The sequence below is a fragment of the Anomaloglossus baeobatrachus genome, chromosome 4, assembly GCF_048569485.1.
Source record: "Anomaloglossus baeobatrachus isolate aAnoBae1 chromosome 4, aAnoBae1.hap1, whole genome shotgun sequence".
Taxonomy (NCBI): Eukaryota; Metazoa; Chordata; class Amphibia; order Anura; family Aromobatidae; genus Anomaloglossus; species Anomaloglossus baeobatrachus.
The window spans coordinates 262225896-262235602 of NC_134356.1; the positions used below are offsets into that span (position 1 = coordinate 262225896).

The window sequence follows — 9707 nt, forward strand, 5'->3', positions numbered from 1 at the left end:
TTCTGTTCAAAAACAAACAATTTAAAAAGACTGAAAAATGCATAAACCCGTTAATTTCTCTCTAATCCAAACCAAAATAACACTTGTCTTTCTTTCAAATCATTACAACTCATCTGTTTGCTTTACTATACAAAGGCTGCAGCCATCTCCTGTATATTACCCAACTGACTCCTCCTTTCTCTTCACTGCAAAAAGCTGCGCTGTTTTGACCACTGGTGTCTGCCTCTTCAACCCTCCACCCCCCTTGTTTCTCAGCTAAAAGACAGCAGAGACCGAGCTGTGTAATTTGATCTCAGCTCTGTCTTAAGCAGCTGGTGGACATATGGCCCCCACCTTTTTACTTCCTCTGAGTGTAGGAATGTAAGGATGTTGCTGCTTCTGTGGGCTTCTGCTCCCCCCTCTCGCATTCTTTGTTCTCAATAGAAAGACTGTCATGGATGTCCCTGGGCTATACCAGACCCCCGCAGTCTGCCTCTTCGCTCTCAGTGAAGAAGAAAAAAACTGCAGGCAGTGGGTGATTAACTTCCCCCCCTGCTTTTTCACAGAACAAAGACAGCAGCTGCATCCCTAGCCTCCATTTTCTCTCCCTCCGTGAACAATAACAGACAATTAACTCTCCGAGAACCAAACAGAGAAATCACAAGCCTGATTAACCATACACCTATATACAAATAAAAACAGCTACTCAAGAAAAAGCCCCCCATTTCTACCTTACTTACAGCGAGAAATACAGACAGCCGGATACTTTACAACCTACACCTAGCCCCTATGGGAGCTGGGTCCTTCTAGCCCACCGGCGAGTGACAGTCACACCGTTAGGTCTCCGGTGCACTACCATTCTCCGGACTAGTGACCACCCCCTTTCGCCAGGTGTCTCTCGAACCACAGGTAAAACAGCACACACAATGTATATGATGGTTACCGCGAAATGAAGGGTGATCAATCCTATCGAGCGACACCTGGATACTTGTGGAGTAGCCCCAGATGTCCGGAAAGTGGAAGCTCTGACTCACCCTTCTCGGTGGTCCCATCTGGGGTGCCAACTGTCAAGGTCAGAATGACGATGATGATGAGACTCAAAGGATCTCTCGATATCCGGCTGCTGTTTCTAATTAAAAATGTCATGTGTGCACACGAGAATAAATAACTGCACAGCAAGTCAGTTATGTCTATCTCCATGACTGGCTCTTGACCAAGTGTGTTTTTATTGTTTGAAAGAAACTCTAGACCAAACAGTAAGGGGGTGTAAACAAAAGTTTTAGTCCAATCAGGTATCGTAGGTCAGGGCTTCATGACGTAGAGAGATCTGCATATTCTCCGTGGATTGGTCAATCCAGGCTCCAGGAATTTTCCTTGTCCATCTGTCTTGGGTGTAGAACAGGAAATGGTGGCCATCTTTACAATTACAAGTGCTGGTATATACTGTGTCTAAGGAAAATACACTGAATATGCAATATACATATATACATGTTAGTAAGAAACAAAAGCATTCACAAATATGTGAGTTAGTTCACATCTACTGAACTATATAACTGAGTCTATGAAATGGCTGAATTAAGTATTTTTGGATACTCAATTCTTTATCCTCAACACCCCCAATTACCGCACACCACGGGTGGCATCATGAACTATCATCCCCCTGTAAATATCCCCTTTCACTTTAGAGTGTGGCCCAGAGCCCCCCGGGTCGGGAGACCCTCGAGCCACGAACGGACATTGCCCACGGATCTGAGCGGTTTGATCCGCTGCTAGGCTGGCACATTAACATAAGGCTACTAGCATCTATAGTTTAAGAGAGTTAGCTAATTTAACAGGCAGTCAAGTGCCATCTTTTTGTTTGTGTCCTAAGAAATTAGAAGCACACAAAATATAGTCTTGACCCAAGGTCTCTAAAATGAATTCTCTGGGAAAGCTGCAGATTACTACATCAATATAAACTCATCATACTGGCATTACACCAATTGTAAGATGACTTAGAGAAAAAGAGAGAAGACATGTATAAGCTGTCATAAATGTAATGGTAAATAAGCCCAATGTATTTAAGCTGCATGACTTTATAATAACTTAGAAAGAGAACAAAAGCTAAAACTACATGTGACCCCTGTTCAGCTATGACTCCCTCGTGTGAACAGGTAACTGAAATGGGCTATATGATAGAGAGCCAACACAAAGTCTAAACAAGAGGCTCAGAGGTAACACCTTCACCCTTGTGTGGAGAAATCTCTCTATGTTCAAAAGACAGGGTGGTAACGGATTCCAGTTATGAATATTGGGGTTTTTTTGTGTAAGGCGGAAATTCTACAGTTATGGGAGACACATTTTCAACATTGTGATTCTGAGGGGAATGAAATGCATGTTCTTGCATGGCGGTGCAGCCTGCAGGCCAGCCCCAAATTAATGTCGGCCAGATTAATGTGGTTGTATATGCCATGTTTCCTACCTGTGGAAAGCTAAAATCATGATAGGAAAAATAGAAAATATGACATTGACATCTTTTACCTGTGACATCCAGGGAAAAGATATTAATGCCATATTTCCCATCATGATTTTAGCTTTCCATAGATAGTAAACATGATATGTACAACCCCATACATTTGTCAGATAATCATTCATCACTGATGAACATATTGCACAACAATGCAAGAACATGCATTCTGCTCCCCTCAGGATCACAATGTCAAAAATGTGTCTAACATAACTGTAGGATCTACAATACAGTTGAAAAGTTTGGGGTCACCCAGACAATTTTGTCTTTTCCATGAAAAATCATACTTTTATTTATCAAATGAGTTGCATAATGAATAGAAAATATAGTCCAGACATTGACTAGGTTAGAAATAATGATTTTTACTTGAAATAATAATTTTCTCCTTCCAACTTTGCTTTTGTCAAAGAATGCTCCCTTTGCAGCAATTACAGCTTTGCAGACCTTTGGCATTCTAGTTGTTAATTTGATGAGGTAATCGAGATATTTCACCCCATGCTTCCAGAAGCCCCTCCCATAAGTTGGATTGGCTTCAAGGGCACTTTTGCGTACCATACGGTCAAGCTGCTCCTACATCAGCTCAATAGGTTTAAGATTTGGTGACTGGGCTGGCCACTCCATTACAGATAGAATACTAGCTACTTGCTTCTTCCCTAAATAGCTCATGCATAATTTGGAGGTGTGCTTTGGGTCATTGTGCTGTTGTAGGATGAAATTGGCTCAAGCACTGTGCAAAGGGTATTTCATGGCGTTGCAAAATGGAGTGATAGCCTTCCTTATTCAAAATCCCTTTTACATTGTACAAATCTCCCACTTTACCAGCAGCAAAGCAACCCCAGACCATCACATTACCTCCACCATGCTTGACTGATGGCGTTAGGCACTGTACCAGCATCTTTCAGTAGTTCTGCATCTCACAAATGTTCTTCTGTGTGATCCAAACACCTCAAACTTCAATTCGTGTGTCCATAACACTTTTTTCCAGTCTTCCTATGTCCAATGTCTGTGTTCTTTTGCCCATATTAATCTTTTCCTTTTATTAGCCAGTCTCAGATATGGCTTTTTCTTTGCCACTCTGCCTTTAAGGCCAGCATCCCGAAGTCGCCTGTTCACTGTAAACTTTCACACTGGCGTTTTGCGGGTACTATTTAGTGAAGCTGCCAATTGAGGACCTGTGAGGCGTCAATTTCTCAAACTAGAGACTCTTATGTACTTGTCTTGTTGCTCAGTTGTGCAGCGGGGCCTCACAATTCTCTTTCTACTCTGGTTAGAGCCTGCTTGTGCTTTCCACTGAAAGGGAGTAGTACACACCATTGTAGGAAATCTTCAGTTTCTTGGCAATTTCTCACATGGAATATCCTTCATTTCTAAGAACAAGAATAGACTGTCAAGTTTCACATGAAAGTTCTCTTTTTCTGTTCATTTTGAGAGTTTAATGGAACCAACAAATGTAATGCTCCAGATTCTCAACTATCTCAAAGGAAGGTCAGTTTTATAGCTTCTCTAATCAGCAAAACTGTTTTCAGCTGTGCTAACATACTTGCACAAGGGTTTTCAAGGGATTTCTAAACATCCATTAGCCTTCTAACACAGTTTACAAACATAATGTACCATTAGAACACTGGAGTGGTGGTTGTTATAAATGGGCCTCTATACACCTATGTAGATATTGCATTCAAAATCAGACGTTTGCAGCTAGAATAGTCATTTACCACATTGACAATGTATAGAGTGTATTTCTGTTTAGTTTAAGGTTAGCTTCATTGAAAAAAAATGTGCTTTTCTAAGTGACCCTAAACTTTTGAATTGTAGTTCAAACAAAACAATATTCATAACTAGAATCTGATGCCACCCTCTCTGTTAGGTTGGGTCTTTTTAACAGAGGAAGAGTTCTCCACACAAAGATGAAACATGTCAGCTCCGAGCCTCTTCTTATGCTGGGTTCACACATAGCGACGCAGCAGCGATCACGACAGGCGACCTGACCTTATCAGGATCGCTGCTGCGTCGTTACATGGTCGCTGGTGAGCTGTCAAACAGGCAGATCTCACCAGCGACCAGTGATCAGCCTCCAGCCAGCAGTGACGCGTGGATGCACTTGGTAACTAAGATAAATATCGCGTAACCAAGGAAAGCACTTCTCTTGGTTACCCAATATTTACCTTAGTTACTAGTGTCCGCCGCTCTCACGCTGCCAGTGCTGGCTCCCTGTTCCCTGCTCTCCTAGCCAGAGTACACATCGGGTTAATTACCCGATGTGTACTCCAGCTATGTGTTCAGGGAGCAGGTAGCCGGCACTGGCAGCGTGAGAGCACACCACTTAGCGCTGGCTCCCTGCACTCCTAGCCAGAGTACACATCGGGTTAATTACCCGATGTGTACTCCGGCTACGCGTGCAGGGAGCAGGGAGCCGACACTGGCAGCGTGAGAGCGGCGGTGCTAGTAACTAATGTAAATATCGGGTAACCAAGGAAAGGGCTTCCCTTCGTTACCCGATATTTACCTTGGTTACAGCTTACCGCAGGCTGCAAGACACCGGCTCCCTGCTCCCTGCTCGCTTCAGTTTGTCGCTCTCTCGCTGTCACACACAGCGATGTGTGCTTCACAGCGGTAGAGCGACAAGCAAAAAATGAAGCAGGACATTCAGCAACGACCGGCGACCTTACAGCAGGGGCCAGGTTGTTGCTGGACGTCACACACAGCGACAGCGACGGGACGTCGCTGCTACGTCACAGCAAATGGTGACTTAGCAGCGACGTCGTTGTCGCCGTCGCTGTGTGTGACACCACCTTTAAGACGTGTCTGCTCTCCATCAGATAACCCATTTCAATTACTTGTTCACACCAGGTAATCAAAGCAGAAGGGGGGGCAGATGTAGTTTAGAGAATTATCTCTTGTTCCCTTACGAAGTTGTGATGAAGCCATACGGCTTAATAGATTGATCTAAATTTACCATTACATTTATTTACAAGTTAAGACCTGGAATACGCATGTTTAGGAGTCAATGACTTGGGTGTCTACTGCATTTCATTGGGTATTCTACTGGGTACTGTTTAACTTTACTCATATTTATTTCATTTTGTTTTCTACAGAGCGTGTGTCTTTTCATTTTATATATCTAGGTTAACGTTTATTTGACTATCTAATATGTATGTAGAGCCATGTAAGCCTTTATTTGACCCTCTAATACAATTTTTTTTTTGGACTGCTTACCCCAAAAAATCACAGGCAGACAACATTTTTTACAAACACATTATAATACCATAAAATAAATGATTAATATTATAGGTCATATAAGTCTACATAATTCTGATCATACACCCCTACCCATTACTAATTCAGGGCTTTGTGGCAGCTGTCATTTTTTGAAACATGGCAGCTGTCATTAACTCCTTATATTACCTTGATTGCCACTGCTCCAGGGCAATCAGGATGAGCCGGGTAAGCTCCAGAATTGCCACATCTAATGGATGCGCCAGTTCTGGGGCAGCTGCAGGCTGCTATTATTAGGCTGGGGAGGGCCCAAAATTCATGGACCTTCCCAGTGTGAGAATACCAGCCCCTAGCTGTCTGCTTTATCTTGGCTGGTTATCAAAATCAGGTGGGGGACCACACACTGATCTTTTAATTTATTTAAATAATTTAAAAAAAAGCCACATGGGGTCCATCATATATTGATGCACAGGCAAGATGAAGTGCACAGGTCGGGTTTGCAGCCTCCAGCTGACATCTAGTGTGGGGGCAACCAATCACAGATGCCGACAGTCTGATGCAACCAATCACAGACGCTGTCATAGAGGATGGGTGGGGGAAGCAGTGAATATTCATGAGATTTAATGAGCACACCTGGAAGCTGCTTTGAAACTCTGTAAGTATAATTATCCTGCTTTAATCCACATCTTGCATAGAGAGAGGGAAATGGCACAAAAACCCAAAAGGTAATATAGAGGTAGTTATTATGCGAAAAACCACCACTAGAACTACTCTCATAAAAATAATTTTAATCATAAATATTAAAAAGGAACATATGTAGTGTTCCTATCTTACAATTTCGTACATCAGATAAACATATATATACAAGTGCAAGTGTCGACCATGGTTAACCCACGCCTGAGCCAAGTTGTAGACAGTGGTTTATAGAGAGGGGGACAGATGTTAGTACGTCGCTGTCCGTCTGGTAGTTGTATAATGTACACTGTGCCTACCTCCTTGTTTGTAGATGTATATATAGATTATACTCCACTACTAAAGTATCTAACTCTCACTGTCCTTGTCAGCCTCCAGCAGGGATAACCACCACCAGAAAAGTGATAAAAGTGCAAACAGATGAACCATAGACAAACAAACAGTGGCAATGCGTTAGCTGTCCAGGGTTCTCATATTAGGCGTAAATTCCCTAATTAGGATTGCTGGATAATATTAGGTAGGAGCCTGGAGTTCCACTATGCTAATGGAACCCCCTGCTCTCCTGACGCGTTTCACCCCCCCTAACGCAGTAAAAAGGGGATCATCAGAGGATTTTTTTGTGTAAGTCACTTCCCATGAAAGGACACCTAGAAAGATGAATGAAAAAAATTGTAAGTATATAGATAATCATACAACTGCATTGTTTAAGGCACATATAGCTATATAGGTACACTCACAAGGGACCAGTCCTCTTAATTAGAGAGCTAATATAGGTGTTCCCTCTTAGTATGTAGTTACATAAGCGGACCATTCAAAAGTCCAGGATAAGGATGACGCTTATTCAGTAGTTGGTCCCTGCAGAGATATGTGGGAAGAAGTGGGCGAGTAATGCCGTATTATTACTGTACTCAGGCAAGGCTTCTCATACATATAAAGATAAATAAAGTCTGGATTTCTACCTGTATATATAGAGATGTAGTGGTATGGACCCTTTTGGTCAGTATATAGGCCGTTTGTTATCCACTATAAATTTTCCAGGAGACGTTTGGTCCTGTGCTAATAATAGGTTGTGAATTCGTCCCTCCTATAGGGATAATAAGATATATGATTATACACGTCCTCCGTTTGTTGTAGAGCGACACACATTTCATGTTTTTTATGTTAAATTACCTCTTGATAGGACCAGAGTGGGTTTCTCAACCTTCAAAGTACTCCGGGAATTAAAAGTATATATAGGTGACCTCCTTTCAGGCAGAAATTTTTAGGATATGACAGACAATATGTCCTGTAAAGGAATAGCATTATTGGTTTACCACCTTTCTTTTAGACCATACATGTGTGTGACTTACTGGTACTAGGGAGGTATACCTGTAAGGGCTGTCAGCGGTGTGTAGATAAAAAAAAAAAAAAAAAAACACCCTACCAAAGGGGGATAAAATGAGTCACCTCCTGCAATTCCTGCAAAAAAACAAAAGGGTCCATACCACTACATCTCTATATATACAGGTAGAAATCCAGACTTTATTTATCTTTATATGTATGAGAAGCCTTGCCTGAGTACAGTAATAATACGGCATTACTCGCCCACTTCTTCCCACATATCTCTGCAGGGACCAACTACTGAATAAGCGTCATCCTTATCAGTGAGAGTTAGATACTTTAGTAGTGGAGTATAATCTATATATACATCTACAAACAAGGAGGTAGGCACAGTGTACATTATACAACTACCAGACGGACAGCGACGTACTAACATCTGTCCCCCTCTCTATAAACCACTGTCTACAACTTGGCTCAGGCGTGGGTTAACCATGGTCGACACTTGCACTTGTATATATATGTTTATCTGATGTACGAAATTGTAAGATAGGAACACTACATATGTTCCTTTTTAATATTTATGATTAAAATTATTTTTATGAGAGTAGTTCTAGTGGTGGTTTTTCGAGAGAGGGAAATGGCCATGAACCTGGCCTTGTGAACACTTAAGCAAAAATGTGGCAGTACACATACCAGAATGAACCTCCAGGTTCACAGATGGCTGGAGGGATGGGTGGGATTGGTCATCCACATACCCCACCCTTGCGTGTGTCTGACATGTGTCTTAATGAGGTTTTTTGGCACATGGCAGGTCAGACTGTGTGTGTGTGTGTGTGTGTGTGTGTGTGTGTGTGTGTGTGTGTGTGTGTGTGAGAGACGCACTGTGTGAGAGCCTCTGAGCCAATGTGGAGAGTTTGCTAAGCTCATAGACGATGAAGCCTCTGGCGGGAACCGCAGCTTAGGAAGGTGAGGTTTCACTTTAACCGGCAGGAAGTGAGCGTGTGCAGGCTCCCATACCTCCGCTGCCTGCGTACCGTGAACATTACGGACTAGAGATACGGATATCTGAGGAGCAGCCTCTGAGAGAAGGAAGAGCCTACTGGACCCAGAATAGAGGCATAGAAACCTCTCTGAAGGAACCCTCTGGGAGAAGAGAGGGTTTGCTCCATCTGATCGGGGTTAGTGGGGTACGTCTGTAGAGAGGCATATCCAAATCTGTGCAGGCAAAGGTAATGGACTATCATCCGTGTGTGGTGTGTATCACTAGTGTGGTTTATGCTGTGTTGTTAATAAACTGCTGGGCCTTTTGATAAGTATGTTTCTCTGTGTTACCTCTGAGGCCCCCTTCACACGTCCGTGAAAAAAACAATCCGTTTTTTCACGTACGTGTTAAAGGGGTGGTTTGATCTCCGTGTGCTGTGTTTGTGGCACATTCCTGTTCACCGTGTGTTATACGTAATAACACACGGAGAACAAAAAGCCCCGCCTTACCTGTTTCGTCCGGAGCTGTCTGTGGTCCTGAATGACAGCGTCCGGCCAAAGCCACGCCCCGCTGATGCTGCTTCCGGTCCCCAGTGAAGGAGAAGTGTTGTTCAAATTCACTGGGGGATGGATGCAGGTGACAGCCGAAGCAGAGACTGCAGTGCTGGTGGAGGTGAGTATGTGTTTTTTCTATTTTTTACAATGACACGTGTGTTTCTCCAGCGCATGTCACGTGCACCCGCAGCCACACTTCATCCGTGTGGTACGTGTGCAGGCCCCTGCTGCCGGAGAAACACAGACATGAATCCGTGTGAAGCACACGGCACACGTATGCTCCACACGGAGGCACGGGCCACTGACAGAACACGTGCGTGCACATATACCCATTGATTTTAATGGGTATACGTGTGCCCGTGTCTCCGGTACATACGGGCACGGACCTAGCACGTACCGGAGACACGGACGTGTGAAGGGGGCCTGAGACACAGCCAAGTGAGTAACCCCATTACACAGT

The 9707-nt window shown here is 43.4% G+C and overlaps 1 long non-coding RNA gene across 1 annotated transcript; it reads right to left on the reverse strand.

The window, feature by feature from the left end:
* Positions 1-6477: 6477 nt before the first annotated feature.
* LOC142301433 (uncharacterized) lies at positions 6478-7660 on the reverse strand. The gene is made up of 4 exons (XR_012752803.1): positions 7562-7660; positions 7351-7475; positions 7129-7246; positions 6478-7038 (listed from the first exon to the last, which is right to left on the reverse strand). It is a non-coding gene; the product is annotated as an uncharacterized LOC142301433 (long non-coding RNA).
* Positions 7661-9707: the final 2047 nt, after the last annotated feature.